Source organism: Panthera leo, chromosome B1 (genome assembly GCF_018350215.1).
Source record: "Panthera leo isolate Ple1 chromosome B1, P.leo_Ple1_pat1.1, whole genome shotgun sequence".
Classification (NCBI taxonomy): Eukaryota; Metazoa; Chordata; class Mammalia; order Carnivora; family Felidae; genus Panthera; species Panthera leo.
In genome coordinates this window covers 156231883-156248728 of record NC_056682.1, presented here as the reverse complement: position 1 = coordinate 156248728, position 16846 = coordinate 156231883, and the positions used below count along the sequence as shown (strand labels likewise).

General features: G+C 35.0%; 1 long non-coding RNA gene across 1 annotated transcript; it reads left to right on the top strand.

The window, feature by feature from the left end:
• Positions 1-7014: 7014 nt before the first annotated feature.
• Positions 7015-16490, top strand: LOC122217141. The gene is made up of 3 exons (XR_006201309.1): positions 7015-7170; positions 13029-13237; positions 16384-16490. It is a non-coding gene; the product is annotated as an uncharacterized LOC122217141 (long non-coding RNA).
• The last annotated feature ends 356 nt before the right edge of the window (positions 16491-16846 follow it).

Here is a 16846-nt window from a genome sequence, read left to right as displayed (position 1 = left end):
AGATGGAATTGCACTTATGAAGCCTGAAACCTTATACTCGGTAGGGATTAAATTCATTGAAATCAATGGAATGCAGTGCCTGAAGTAAGCTTTGCACTGAGGCCTAAGGTTATGAGCTTTCTAGACGTGGTAGAATAATTTTCTCCACTTTTCTTGAGTTTCTCAGCTGTATTGGTGAATGATGTGACTAATTACTGACTTGACTTTTATCCCAATGGGAGCTTACACGATTAGGCTTTGTGATATTTAATGTCTTTGTCTGAAATAAGTAAAAAATGAGTTTAATGGTAAGAACAAAGGCATGTAAATAAATAACAGTCGTCCTCCGTTTCACTTGCTCCTGTCACTTCAGAGCCAAGGATTTTAGCCAAACGCTTTAGGGGTATAGACTGTGTCACCAATTGTGTTACTTGTTCCATAAGTGTAGGGAAAAGAAGGAAGTATCTGGATCAGGGTAAATTAGAAAATCTGTATGTAACCACTGGTTCTCAGCAAGGCCGATTTTGGCCCTTCCCCTGCAGAAGATATTTGCATTGTCTGGAGAGACCATTTTGTTTGTCACGGTTGATGGGGTTGTTATTGGCATCTAGTGGGCAGAGAGCAGAGATGCTGCTAACCGTTCTGCAGTGTGTAAGAAGGTTCCCCACCTCCCAAATTCTCTCTTCACAATGCCAATGGTACCATCATGTATGTAACCTGATACATAGAATAGGAAAACAAGCAGCATCACAGAAGAAAAGCACAAAAACATGGTAGAAATATGGTTAAATATATATTAGTAACATAGTGCTGACATAAAAACGTAGTATGAATGCATCAAAATCTATATTCTAAGTAGACACAAAGAAATAATAATTTTAGTGATAATTAGACATACACTGAAATACTGTGTGGAATGGATATATTACAATACCTCTCTCAAAAAGCATATTTGCTAGAATTTCAGTTAAATTACTTATAATACATTTTCTATCTATAATTTATGGGGTTCCCAATAAGGTAAGTTTTACAGCAGTCAGTATTTATTATCAAAAATCTTGGCAGTAATGTAGAGGTGAATTCATGAACTTGAATAGACCACTGAGAAGTCATATCATTAATTCATCAATTAGTGAGGTTTTATTCTATTGGCTATGACCTTTGGTTTTATCAGAAAATTCTAAAGTAAGGATTTGAATCCTAAAGTCTTAATTAAAGCTCTCACCATGGAAATCTTGTTTTATATCTGACTTTGGATTTAGGAGTAGTTGTTTTTTTTATTCTAAGAAAAAAAAGAACATTCCTCCGTTAAATTATTTTCTGTGTAGAGATATTTTATGGATCAAAAACTCTTTATGTGAAGATTTTTATTCCTTTTTTTAACTATCCCTGTCATGCCACAACCACCCCCAAATAATTTTCCTCCATTGTTAATGGTTTTAACTTGTAGATATGTGTCCAGTACCTGAGAATATCTCCCCATGGTATGTAGAAAATCATTTACCTGCTGACAAAGACAACTACCCACTACTTCACGTCATTTTCCTTCTATGTCCCAGATAGGGCTTCCTTGTTATAACCCTGGACCATTTAAAAATGGGATCCCTAGGGGGATAAAGACAGAGAAATAAAAAGGTGCAGTATCACTGATAAAAAATGCTTAATCATACACAAAATATTATAAACTTTGAGAAAAATGAGTGAAATAAAATATTTATGTTGTTTAACTTTGTGACAACAAAAATGCAAGATAATTTCATAACAGTTTCTGATATGTCAATGTTTTTAATTAAGGGAGTTCTCATATCTACAGTGTATTAATTAAGGGAAGTTGCTTAATGAATTTAGTAGAAACATGACTATAAATAAGTAAACAGATCTTTACTATTTACCACAAAAATTCTACCAAGGAATATGGACAGAAATTGTTTTATATTTATCCATCAGAAAATTACATTTGTCATACTTCGTTTTAAAAAGTCTTTCTATGGCACAAGCTTAAGGATGGAATTTGAAAATAAATTATAATCATTTCAATATATATTAAGTGCAATAAATCTAATTGGCTTATGTGGGATAATCCACTAATTATATTCTATTACATAGTACATTTGTATCTAATGAGCCAGATGTTAAAAACGGAACTTTCAACTAGCTTTATTGAGAAATTTATCACAAAGTTCCCCAACATTTCATCTATTTGCAAATGAGAGTACACATATTATCTTCTTCTGCTGTTCCTTAGGAAAAATTGGAAAGGAAAAATGGGTGGACACGTAGGCCCTGTTGCTCAGCAATTATTCTTTCAGAATTTCAGGTGAAATCACATGCAAATTAGTAGGCTGCAATTTCTTTCATATGTTTACTCCCTCTGACCACTCTTCTTTAATCAATTTGGTCTGAGACAATAGCAAAAAGCATCTTTATCCATACTACTCCCCAAAAAATCTCTGCATGAATTATACAGGTAACCTGAAAATGTTAATCTACCTTCTGTTGATTTTTTCTGTCTTGAAAACACAGATTCATTCTGTCTCGTGCTAGAAGCTCTGAAGAGCATGTTTCCTGAGGAAATGAACCTTTTGGTACTGTGCTTCAAAGTTCCTTTCTTGTCGCTCCTCGTGAGCCTTTACTGTGGGATAACATCACCTATCACGTATGCTTGCTGAACCAGGCTCTCCTTTGTCACCAGAGGGTCAGTGTGGTGAGGATGTCAGGACAAGTGGAAAGGGATGGAAGAACCTTCAAAAAGATCAAACGCTCTGACTTTGTTCATTTTCACAAATGACAGAGGAAGTTTCAGATAAGGAGGAGTAAAAGAGAAGAAGCTCCCAAGATAATGGAACTGAGCAGCCACACTGGCTTTTCTAACTAGAGAATTCTTTCCGTAAGAAGAATTGCCTGGACTCAAACCCACACTTAACTGGCAGAACTGAAAGTTACTGAACTCAGATAATTATGTGTATATAATACGTAATTGGTTTGCTGTGGTGGTTATTGTTCAAATTAAACAGCAGCAGAATGGAGAAAAGGAGATGAGTAAGTGTCCACTTGTCTTACTTTTTATGGCTGGTAATTAATATGTATTACATCAAAATTTTAAGTAGATTAGATAGCTGTAAGAATGTGACAGAGTAAGAAAATATGAACAAAATTCAGGGTTTTCTTTGGCAAAATAGGGTTGTGGGTATCATATTATACCCTTTGAAGACCTTTTCATGAGTTTTGTCCAGACATAAGATGTTCAACGTCATAATTATAAGAAACTAGTGTAGTTAGAAGTGAATGCACAACCCCCTGGAAGATATGAAATACAGAGAAGAACAATATAAGAAATAGTATGAAACATGCAGTTATTAGACATGTAGGATGCTTTTAGCTATGAGCAAACTACTTTTTTTTTAATGAAAAAGGTACATTGCATCACACACGTTGAAAATATGGTAAACTTAATTTGATTAAGGTTGATTGTCTTTTCCATATGTCCTTTCTGTCATCCTATGTATTGACTTCATCTTTAGGATTGTTCCAAAATAGCTACACTTCTTCTAGGTTTAACCATCTAGGGTCAGATGGGAGACCATCTCTTCATGTAATTTTCTCTAGAGACAAGAAAAGTATTCCCAGAAGCTCCAACCAAGCAGAGGGGTGCCTGGGTGGCTCAGTCATTTAAGCATCTGACTCTTGATTTCGGCTCAGGTCATAATCTCATAGTTTGTGGCATTGAACCCTGCATTGGGCTTGCCCTGACAGCACAGAGCCTGTTTAGGATTCTCTCTTTCCCTCTCTCTGTCCCTCCTATGCTCTCTCTCTCTCTCTCAAATTAAATAAATAAACATTTGTTTGTTTGTTTTTTTAAGCAGCGCTAAGCAGAATTTGCCTTGGAAGATGAATGAACATACTTTTAAAATATTGAACCCTCAGGGGTGCCTGGGTGGCTCAGTTGGTTGTGTCCGACTTTGGCTCAGGTCATGATCTCACGTTTCATAAGTTCAAGCCTCATGTCAGGCTCTGTGCTGACAGCTCAGAGCCTGGAGTCTGCTTCAGATTCTGTGTCTCCTTCTCTCTCTGCCCCTTCCCCCGCTCATGGTCTGTCTCTCTCTGTCTCTCAAAAATAAATAAAGATTAAAAAATTTTAAATATTGAACCCTCAAATAAATATAAAATAAAAATGCTGGCCCTTACCTAGAACAGGTATTGACTCAGCTTCCTCTGATGCATAAGGCTCTGTGATGGAGTGATAGTTACCTGAGACAAACAGGGCTCTGTTAGAAAAGAAAAAGGGAAGTAAGCACAAAGCAACCAACTATGTCTCCACATGGGAAAAATTTATCCTTCTCATAAACTGTTGCTCATATTGTATAAGTTTTTCTTTATAATAGATATTTTTTAAATATCAATGAATCTTAAGGAACAAAGGGAAACTTCTGAAAATGGCATATGACACATTTTAGCCGAGTGGACCATTAAACCCATAATTGATTTGGAGTACAGCCACCACAAGCTGTTCCAAGAAAGAAAAAAAAAATAATAAAGAGCTTTTATGAAACACTCATCTAAGAATAGAAGTATGCATTTTTTCTCTATGTGGGCAATGCACATTAGAGTACTTTCTTTAAGAACTCTGCAAGAAGTTAAAATGCAGTTGTAAAAGTACAGCCCAACACAATGGTCTTCTGTTAGTCATTTGCACTGGCTCTTGCATATAAAAATAGTTGGCTTTTAGGTCACCTACAGATAAGAAATTTCTGGGTCTTCAGAAGAAAAGACTGATCATTTTTACATTCTATTCTAGGGTAACTCCTTACAAAGATATTTTCAAATGTATGCTTGACTTTTTTATATATTTAAATTCAAATGGAAAAATATTTTCCATCTTCAAAAATGGCACTTAAGTTTTGAATTCATAGATTGTGTATTTTCACTTCAACAGTGGCTAAAAATAATGCCTGCAAATAGGAATCTCACTTTTCTTCAGTAACGTAAAATATGCATATAAAGCCATTTAAATTTTCACTTTCCATCTACCAAGTTGTGAGGGCTTATTAACAATTAAATGACTCCTAGATGTATATACCTAAAAAATATCATAATAATCAATACTTAGGCATGTAATTATGGGGAACATCATGCTATCTACTTTGAGTCTTCAGTTGAGGCACAGATGTCTGCCATTCTACTTGAGATGTGCTGCTTCTAAATCCTCTCTTGGCCAAGGTCTAATTTCAGGATGTTCCATTTGTACTTTTCCACCATTATAGATCTTCTTGGATAGGTTAAACAACAAATTCCAGGGTTCTGAAAGCTGTTACGCATATTTAATCCCATTTTGCCCCTAAGTATCAGGTAAAGGAATATAAGGTGGGTCCTTGGACTCCTATGAACCACTTTGAGACAGACCTTGGCCAGGACTTTACTTCTGGACTCCACATGTTCCCACTCTAGCTGTGTGGGGGCGATATGATGGTATTTTGAGTCCCCTGTAAGAGAATTGCTAATGTGTAGAAATGTTTTGGCATTGCAGAGTCCTTCCTCAGGGGTTCCAAACTTCCCTTCCATCAAGGAGTTAAATCTGAGAAGTGACTCAGGTATGCAAACTATAGCCATCACCATAGAGCTATAGAGGTCAGTAGCCCAAGCCACTATTGTTGTTTTGCTGCAGATTTTGTGAATTATATCCACCTTGCCTCTGGGGATGAGGAGACCAACGATATTATATGTAGTGGTCAGCCAGCACAGACCTCCTCAGTAATGACAATGACCACATTACCGATATTTACCTTTTGGTTTAGTGAAGGAAGAGTTTTCTGGAACCTCTTGGAGAACATAGTTGGTGGGTTCTCTACTCTGATGAAACAAATCCATCCCAGTGAGCCCACTTCTCTGCGTCCATTGACTACTTCCTCATTCTTCCAAGGCAATTCTTTAAAACTTCATTTACTGTCGGCCATCATTTTTTCTACACTTCATACCGACATCCCAGTAGTACACTAAGATTGACTTCAGACATCCTTGACATGGCATAAATCCTGATGCACATGAAGGTAACGACATATCATTGAAATCTCCCCTATCTAGCCTGATATTGTACCACACCACCCACCCCCAACTTCCTTTCAGCAACCCCAAGATTCACTCCAGGATATTTTCTTAAAATTGCTGCCATACTTAGGGGTTAGGTACTTTGGTTCTTTTCATGAGTTTTATATATATATATATATATATATATATATATATATATATATATATAAAATTGTTTGTTTGTTTCCTCCCAAAGCAGGCAGAGTACTTCTATGATTGGCTTCTTTTTTTTTTGACTCTTTATTGCTTATTCACCGAGAAATGTTGAGAGGAAGTACAGAAAACACTTGAGGAATTCTCCCTACTCACGTAAGGCTCTACACAGTCTGCAGGATAGGGATAGTGCTATCTCTTCTGCAAAAAAGGAGGGTGTGCAATCTACTAGCCCAGGAGATTGAGAAGAATCCAAACATTTGAAATATTCATGTGCATGAACGCAAATGCTCCCAAACCCCAGGTCCCAGGACCCCACTTTATCCTTGACAGTGTCCTGATTTTAGTCCCTCAGAGATATGCTGCAACTGTGAATTAAGCCTTTTCTTGATATTGTCACAATCAGATCTTGGGTTTGATTTTCTGTTCACTGTGAGTTCCAGTTTTGTAAGTAAAATTCTTTCAATGCTGCCATAGAAAGCCCCATTGAGGCTTTCTCACCATGCTTCTGAGTTGAAGGTTGGCTGACTTAAGTTTGCCATTCCCTTTATTCAGGACATTTATGGCACTGAACAGTATAAACCAACCAATTCTTCAGACCTTATCGTTACTATTGCCACCATATCTCTCAAATTCTAGAGACGTTAGGTAAGCCAATGCATTTTCTCTCTATGTATATCATATTCCAAATCTCCATAGATGACAGTCATAGTCATTGTGATGTTACAATATGCCAGGCTTGACACACTCTTACCATCCCATTTACCAGCAACACAGCAGTCTTTGCCATCTGGCCAACCCAGGATCCAACCCAAAATCCTATCTTGAGAATTTGCTATTAGGGCCAGTTCTGATATCAAATCTTTCCTGGGTTTTCACAGATTCAGACCTAGAGACAATGACTCATCTGCAATCCTGCAGGGAAATGGAGATTAATATATAAAAAAAGGAAGACAGGTAAAGGGTATTATTAAACCAATTACTTCAATGGGCCACTGAAACTTAATAGGAAACTTGGGAAATGGTATAAAACCCCCAGCATTATTCCTCTTAAGGGTCAAAGGAACTGTGCTATTAACATTAATTTTCATTATTTTGAAGGCTGCTCCAGGAGTTATTAATTCTGTAGCAGTTCTGGTCAGCTTCATGCGCAGGAAGAGATATTCACCCCCCTCTAAAGAAATATAATTGACAAAGATACAAATGTCACAGAAGTTGTCTACAGCAGGCTAAACCTGTAAGGCTATAAGTTTAAATGGGGGTGCTGACAATCTCTGTCATTTCCATATCTAACCTTATTGTATTTGACTGAGAAAACCTATTAAAAATTTAGAAGTTTCTCCCTTTTCCAGAGTTTTATTTTTTCTTTAGTTTTCATTGGATAATTTCCTTACTTTCTGATCAAAGTTTTTAAGGAGATAGTTTTATATTTTGAAGTATTTTCCATGAATTCACATAATACCATTACTGATAAAGGAATTAGCTATAATAGTCCCAGAAAACATTTAATTTGACCAATTGTCCCTCAAATGTTTTTTTATAACTTGTTTAAATCAGAATATATTTAAGAATGATGGATTATATTTGCTAGCTATGTCTTTTCAGTATCTTTTATTTATTTTTATTTTTTGAAAATGTTTATTTATTTTGAGAGAGACAGAGAGTGAGTACAAGCAAGGGGGGGGGGGGTGCAGAGAGAGAGGGAGGGAGAGAGTGAATCTCAGGCTCCGCACTGTCCGTGAGGAGTTGCATATGGGGCTCAGACTCAAGAACCATGGGATCATGACCTGAACTGAAATCAGTTGGGCACTTCACCAACTGAGCCACCCAGGCTCCCCTAGTATCTTTTAATCATGAGCCTCTTTCTCTCTCTCTCTTTTTTTTTTTTTGTCATGACGTAAATATTAACCTGTTAATCTTTTGAACTTTAACTTCCTTTTGTATCCTCTATTATTTTCTCCAAATTAGACATTAGATGTGCGCTTCACTGAATTTAGATTAAACATTTTGGCAAGAAGAGTACATATACGATGCTATTTATTTAACATTGTATAATGTTAGAGACCTATAAATTTATTTTTATTTATTTTTAATAGTACATTTTTTGTTTTTTATGAATATAATTTATAGTCACATAGGCTTACATACAACACCCAGAGGCCTATTAATTTAAATGATATCTCAATTCTTTATAAAGAAATGAATTGAAAAACATTTACAAAGTGTTTTAATAATCAGTAAAAATCAAGTACCAAGTCATCTCATCACAAAATGATATGTATCATTTGCATTTGTAACATTTATTTATATAAAATTTTCTTTTCAATATCTCCCAGAGTTTTTTGTGCTTAGAAAATATTGCTCCCCTCATGCACAAATCCTCATAGATATTTCTTTCTAATATTTTTTAATACAAAACTATGTTTTCAATACTATTTTAAATAAGACTCCTTTTTTATTTTTCAATTATTAAAATTATTTCAAGTTAAATAACTTGTACTCCCAGGTGTTGTCAGATCTCACTGTATTCAGATTGTTTTCAAAGTAAGAAAACTTATTCTTACCCAATTATATAACCCTAGCTTCAGTTTTTAAGAATTTTCTGTATTTTCTAAGAGATTTAGCTACAGCTAACTTCATGCTCCTTTCCCACCTAGAATGACAAGAGGCAATTCTCTGGCACTGGTTATGTCTCTTCTGAATAGGCCTTGGGTTAGTCTCATTTTCTCCCTTACACCAGATCAGTCATTAGTGTCTTCCTGTTATCTGACCTACTTTCCTGGGACCATCCTCAAATTACACAAGTCCTTTAGCTGAGCTATGTTTAAAATTTTTTTTTCTTTTTTTTTTTTTTTACATTTATTTATTTTTGAGAAGCAGAGTGAGACAAAGAGTGAGCAGGGGACCGGCAGAGAGAGAAGGAGACACAGAATCTGAAGCAGGCTCCAGGTTCTGAGCAAGAGGTCAGCACAGAGCCTGATGCAGGGCTTGAACCCACAAACTGTGAGATCATGACCTGAGCCAAAGTTGGACGCTCAATCGACTGAGCCACCCAGGTGCCCCTAGCTGAGCTATGTTAATATGTACTCTAAGACATTACTTACCTCATTTTTTTTTTCCTTCCTTCACATAAAAGAGTGCAGACAAGGAAAAACAATTCAAGCCAGTTCTTCTTGGTCTGATCTGTGCTATTTTCCTTCCAAAGCCCATAACCAAACTTCTCTTTCCAATGTTCTTGCTTCTCTCTCTTCTAATCTTACCTTTCTCCTGTGCTTTTCCCCCTTGACACGAATGACTTTACACCTTAAACATAAAATTTTCCATCTCATGTACTCATAATTTAAACATCTTCACTTCAAAATTTAGGAAAAAAACAACACATTCCTAGAAGAAAATATCCTACAAATATATGATTGCACTGTTTTCCAAATTATTTCCAAATTAATTTTAGGTTATATACGTTTTTGTATGACTTGCACTTAGCCATTAAATGGTCTTTATTTAAATAAATTTTACAAAATAGTTTACGTATTACCTATAGAAAAAAGAAATTTTTGGATGCCTGGGTGGCTCAGTTCATTAAGCATCTGACTGACTCTTGATTTTGGCTCAGGTCATGATCTCACGGTTCGTGAGTTCGAGCCCTGCCTCGGGCTCTGCGCTAATAGCACAGAGCCTGCTTGGGAATCTGTTTCTCCCTCTCTCTCTCTGCCCCTCCCCTAATCATGATTACTGTCTTGTGTGCTCTCTCTCTCTCTCTCTATCAAAATAATTTTTTTTAAAAAGAAAGAAAAAAGAAGCTTTTTTTGCATGCATTTAAAATGTTTTTAATGAAAACTTGTTCTGTTTTAAATATGAAGGTTTATAAAGACCTGTAGTTGTAACATCGTCTCTTTATTCATTTTTCTTTCTCTCAAATGGTTAAAAATGAGATAAGATGAGGGTATTTAGTTAACAATTTCTTAAGCTCTAAATGAGAAAACACTATTCTAATGTAATATTGCTGGTTGGCATAGCATTTCTTTGGTGACCGACAGCTACAAATCGTATTACTCTGTAAAACTTATTACTTTGAAATGTTTCTCTAGACATTTTATGTTAATCCCATTATAATGGGACTACAATCAAGCAATTGCAATGGTAGTAATTTTCACTGCTTTTATAGAAATTGTAGATAGATTGGACTGAATCCAAAGCCTACTCCAAATAAAACAGCTCTGAATAAAGTTCTTGATAACAATAAATGTTAAAGTATCTTCCATAAAAGGCTAACATAATAAAATTATACATGCTCTCCTTAGAAATTACGGATTTTTAAAACTTCTAATTTTTGTTGCAGGATATTTTATGCAGAAATTTAATTTTAAGATTGTAGGGATAAAGTCCAAATTATGATACGGAGTTTTTATGCTAATCTGATTTTCACAGAGTTGTACACAATCTGTGTTTAATAAAGCTTCAATAGTAAGCTTATCCCTGATAAAGTCTCGATTAATCATGTAGATTAAAATGAGAATTAGATCATTTCCATAATATAGCTTTTAAGTATCGATTTTACTTCTATGTAGACCATATTAAATTGAGGAATTAATCTGAAAAATAAGCTTGATTAAAATGTTCTTTAACAAGTATACATGAAGTGCTAGTGTTTATCATGTGTGTGCATTCACTTTTTTAGTCACTTAGCAATTATGTACAGAGGATTTACTAGGTGCCAAGTACCATACTAGCTAACACAGTTACAGTGACCACAAGCCATATATGTTCATTTTTTGAACATATTGTAATCCAAATTGTCTGCGAAGGAAAAATGATAATAATAACAATAATAGGTGATATTTCCTGAGTATATTCTATTCAGGCATTGTACAGGGTTTTATGTATTTTATCCTATTCTGTCTTTTTGACACTAAGGGAACAGTAAATATTTTTATCCTCATTTTAAAGATAACAGACCTGAAATTGAATGGGATCAATTAATTTATACGTTACAAGCTACTGCATGTAAAAGGTAGGGTTCAGGTAAGGTTCTGATTAACTCTACAACCAGGAATTTTAACTATGTGATTTATGGAACCATTGAGATTACACATGAAGAATATATAAAAAGTCAACTCTTAGAGTCCTAAGATTTAAAAATTATGAGAAGTGTTTTCAATTAAATAAGAACAGATCTAATTTCACACATTTTAAAATTAACAGTATTCCTTAAAAATACTATGCCCGCAAAGCTTCAGTCATCTTGAAACACATAATTTGTCAGTGACCTTGAGCAATCATTCTAAAGAGCAGTACATTAACATGTGTCAAGGGTCACGAAGCATTTTCACATGTATGACACACATGTTGTCACTTCTAGAAAACATTCTAAGAAAACGTTCAAAGGAATGGTAAAAAAGCATATGTATAAAAATGTTTTAGCATATTATTAAAATGAAAAATGCCCTAAATATTCAATAGTATGTGAATTGTATTTAATTTTGGCTAATTTGTCCGGAAAATGGTATCATTTGAAATAATTTTAAATTATAAATATAAGAATGGATACATTTAACAAAGCAATAGCATGCCATAAATATAACTAAACATAGTAAAAGTTATAACTTCCAGAATTCCAGCTATTTATAATTGATGAATAGATGAATATTTAGAGACTGTGACCAAAAATAAATATAAAAGTAAAAACATTTTATTTGTTGAAACGGAAGGATAATAAGTAAATTTTTCCTTTATATTTATTTCAAATAAATGTACATTGTCTTAAAACTATTTTTCAAAGCTTAAATTTTCAAAGAAATTTTCATTTAAAGGTCAGAGGAATGTCTTGATATACTTATTTGAAATTATCATATATAATTTATATTTTTCAGTGAATAATTTCCAATTTTTCTATTTAAGTATTCCTATTATTACATACACAATTATGTTATTATATAATGATATGAAATTAAATTATTAAAGGCAATAATATCATGTCTCTGTAAAGTTACAGATCAAAGAAGATAGAATATTTTTCTTTTTTATTTGCAAGTCACTTGAAAAACTCACATGACTCGTTATTATTTTTTCTTCCTGTTTGGACAAACAAGATAACTTCTGAGTTTAAGCAAAACTGTCAACTTACACAAAAATTGATTGATTTTATTTTTTATTGATATTAAAATTGCTCCATACATTTATGGGAAAATGAACTGAAAAAGATTAAGACAAAATTCAGGATTTTTTTTTCCTCCCTATAAGAGGACATATTGAACTGTGTTTTCCAACAAAATTGGGAATTTTGACAACACTCAAGAGAAAAAAAATCTTAACTATTGAACAAAACCCAAATCTTTGAGTGTTTCTTTTGATTGATTGATTGATTGATTTAACCAGTTAAAATCTTCTGCAGCTTGTCAGGTTGACTTTTATGGCTAGAATCAGTAAGTGTATAAGTTACCCTCTGAGTATGTATTATCTTGATACATATATTAGATCATTTACAGATAAAATTTTTTGTTAATTTCAACATAACATTTCTCTGGAAGGCAATGCTTAACCAAAATTAATATACCTCGAAAATAGCAAGAAAATGTGAAAGAAAATTAAAGCAGTACTTACTTATTCTACAATAATCCCTGATTTTTCAGGTTGTGAATGTATATACAATATGTTCTTTTTGACCCACCTTTTGGGTCTTGAATAATAATTTGGTGTCTTTTTAAAATTTTGACCCCCTTCTTTTTATTGGTCATAATTCTTGTTCCAGTTTCCATTATTATGGAACCTACCACTTCCCACTTGGTGGTAATAACAACCATTTATTATTCTCATAGTTTCTATGTGTCCGGAATTCGGAAATGATACCATGAGGACTACGTGCTTCTGATTCACAATGTCTGATGCCATAGCAGGAAGACCCAAAGACTGGCAATGACTCAATGGCTGGGAGCCAGAATCACCTGATGGATTGTTTGTTTACTTGTCTAGCAGGGAAGACTAGAAGTCTATGGACCTCAGTACCTACACATGGACTCTCTATATGGTGTGGCTTTCACAGAATGTTATGTTCTTAGTGTAACTGGACTTTGTATAAGGCAGTTTAAGGTTCCAAGCATAAGCATTCCAGGAAGAAAGGCAGAGGCTACCCAGCCCTGCAGGTTACACATTGAGGGAGAAGAGACCATAGTACATGAAGGAAGATGTCTCACAGTCATATTTAGAAGAGAATGTAGAATTGGAGATATTCAGTCTGACATATTTCAGTTTCTGAATTCAATTGGAAGTTTAGAGCTCACGTTCTGAGTTTTGCTAACATCTGTGCCTCTGACAAACCATGTTGCCCTAGCACTGTACTAAGAATTGAGGTTTAAAGATGAACAAGATATATCTTCATTCTTATTAATGAGTAAAGAAGCAATTATAGTAATTGCTAGTTGAAAGATATACGCAAACCAAGATGGTTGAATACATAGGGAAGGATTGGGTATAGAGGAAGATATGGAATTACTCAAAAGGGTCTTAGCTGATTAGTAGAAATATATTAAAAAACAAAAGTATTAGAGAGTGTTTCAAACAGAAGTACATTTTAAAAGTTTGGAAAACCTGAGACTATCATCCAGTTGGAGAAATGTCAAGTGAATGACAGGAGCTTAAAATGTAAGAACTCAATTGTAAGAGTTGAGACTGGTAGGCTCAGTATGAACCAGACCATAGGCATTCTGGATGTTACACCATGGAGAGTTCATTTGAAAGCCCTTAGAATCACAAATGGTTTTTAATCAGAGAAATAAAACAAATGAGATTGGAAAGATTAATTGAGCTACACAGTAAAGAAAGTATTGGAGGTAGGCAAGAACAGAAACAGAAAAGTGAGTTAGTAAACTAGAAATTAGGACAACTTCCATGATAATGACACCAAGAATTACCTAAAGTTGACTGACTCACGTGAAAAGTAGAATTGATAGAACTTAGTGACTGATTCAACTGGAAGGGGCTGAAGGAGAGTGTCTTAATCCTTTTGGGCTTTTGTAACAAAATACCACAGACAAAGAAATTTTTAAAAAACAGAAATGTATTTTTCATAGTTCCAGAGGCTGGACATCAGAGACCAGAGTGCCAGGTGAAAGATCTCTTATGGATCACACTTTTTGTATCTTCACATAAGGAAATCAGTGAGAGAGATCTCTGGAGCCTCTCCTATTTAAAAAATCCTATTTATGAGGTTGTCATCCTTATGACTAAAGCAACTCCAGAAGTCCCCATATACTAATACCATCACCTTTGGGGGTTAAGATTTCAACACGAATTGTGAGAGGACACAAACATTCAGACCATAAGAGATGGAATCATGACTAGCATTGTCTCTGACTGTCTGACTTCAAATACTAGGTTAATGTTGTTTCTTACACTTGAAATGATGATTATAGGTGGTGAAAGAGATAAGGATCTGCGGACAGGTTTAGTCAGTTGTGAATATGGTGGGTTAGCCTAAATTAAGATGTACAGTGAGGAGTTAGATTTAATATATGGATCTGATCCCATCAGTTTATTTTTTTTAAATAGTTTTTTTTTTAATGTTTATTTATTTTTGAGACAGAGAGAGACAGAGCATTAACAGGGGAGGGTCAGAGAGAGGGAGACACAGACTCTGAAACAGGCTCCAGGCTCTGAGCTGTCAGCACAGAGCCCGAAGCAGGGCTCGAACTCACGGACCGCGAGATCATGACCTGAGCCAAAGTCGGCTGCTTAACCGACTGAGCCACCCAGGCGCCCCTGATCCCATCAGTTTAAACATGACAGTTAAAGAAATGTATGTAGATGAAGCCTTCTGAGGAGAGTCAATGTAGTAAGAACAGCAGAAGACTAAAAAAACAGAACATGAAGGAATGATAGTTAATAGTTGAGACAATGATTCAATCAAGAATTCTGAAAAGGGACAGATAAAAAGTAAGAGGAAAACAGGAGACTATCAAAATAATAATAATAATAATAATAATAATAGAGAAAAGAACTTGAAGAACAATCAACAGTAAACTCTTATAAGAAAAAAGACAAAAATAATGTTCATGCGTTGTGTTTAACATCAAGAACTAAGCACAGAAGGAGCAGTTTCAGCAGTTGAATTAGCGATGATTTGAAATGTCAGTAGCAGGGGCGCCTGGGTGGCTTGGTCGGTTAAGCATCCGACTTCGGCTCAGGTCATGATCTTGCAGTCCGTGAGTTCAAGCCCCGCATCGGGCTCTGTGCTGACAGCTCAGAGCCTGGAGCCTGTTTCAGATTCTGTGTCTCCCTCTCTCTGTGACCCTCCCCCGTTCATGCTCTCTCTCTGTCTCAAAAATAAATAAACGTTAAAAAAAAAATGTCAGTAGCAAGTGAGGAAGTAGAACAATGAAATAATTCAACATGGGCTGTCAAGTGGGCAAGACAGAACAGTAGCAAGTCAGGTTAAGAGATGGGGAAATCTCAGGCTGTGTAAATGTGAGTTCAAAGGAAAAAAAAAAGAAAGAGAGAGAAAGTAGTTGAGAAGACTGGAGAGAGATTAAATAATCACAAGCATTTTATTTTCTTATTCTCCTTGGCAGACCTGTGAGTTTTCTAGGCCTTGGATCTGAACTGAAGTAAGGTATTCTAAAACCATTGGTAGATTATTGGAGTAATCTGGATTTTACCAGTAACCTGCAGTGTATCACTGTTAAATGGGTATTCCAAGAGGCATTATTTAAAACTAAAATGAAAAATAAGCCAGGGAAACAGTCCAATTTGCTAACAATTAGGACACCAGGTATTATGAGATTATGAAGCAGAAACATAGACTCCAGGTATAAACCAGTAGGAAAAAAAAAAAAAAAAACTAGCAGAAATGGGAATAAAGCATGTGTGAGATAGAATTAAGAGCGATTTCCTAAGCTAGCTAGATATGGACAGCCCTAACTTTTGAGAGGAAAAACAACTGAGAGATGCAGTCAGTTCTCAAGTCCAAAAGGGCAATGTGTGATTGTTATGGACTGACTTTCATTCTCCTCAAAATTTCTTTGGTGAAGTTCCAAGCCCTCTATGACTGTATGTAGACATAGGGCCTTTGGGAGATAATTAAGGTTAAATGACATCAGAAGATTGAGACTTTGATTAGATAGCATTAGTGTAGTTAAAAAAGAGAATACCACAGAGCTCACTCTGTCTCTCAACTAGGAAAAGCCACGTGAGGACATAGCAAGAAGGTGACCATTTGTAAGCCAATATGAGAACTTACCCCTTAGCTGAACCTCCTGCTGGACCTTGATCTTGAACTTTCCAGGCTCCAGAACCGTAAGAAAATAAATCTGATGTATAAGCCACCTAGTCTGTGATATTTTGTTATGGTAACCAAAGCAGACTGAAATGTTAATATTTATATGTGTAGTGGAGGAAAAGGCAGCCTGTCACACCATGTAGAAAACAAATTCCTCACTAGAAATCTGATGAATAGACTTTTACAATTTCCATTCACTCCCATTGTGCACTGTTGATTTAGCATGTCTTTCAATTTTGTCATTGAAAATATTTTTCTCGTTACGTTGGTATATGAATAATTATATTTTTAGAGAATATTTGTTTGTTATAGTAGGACTTTGACCTTTCTTTATAGTGGTTGCTAAGAAATTAAAGAAGGCCT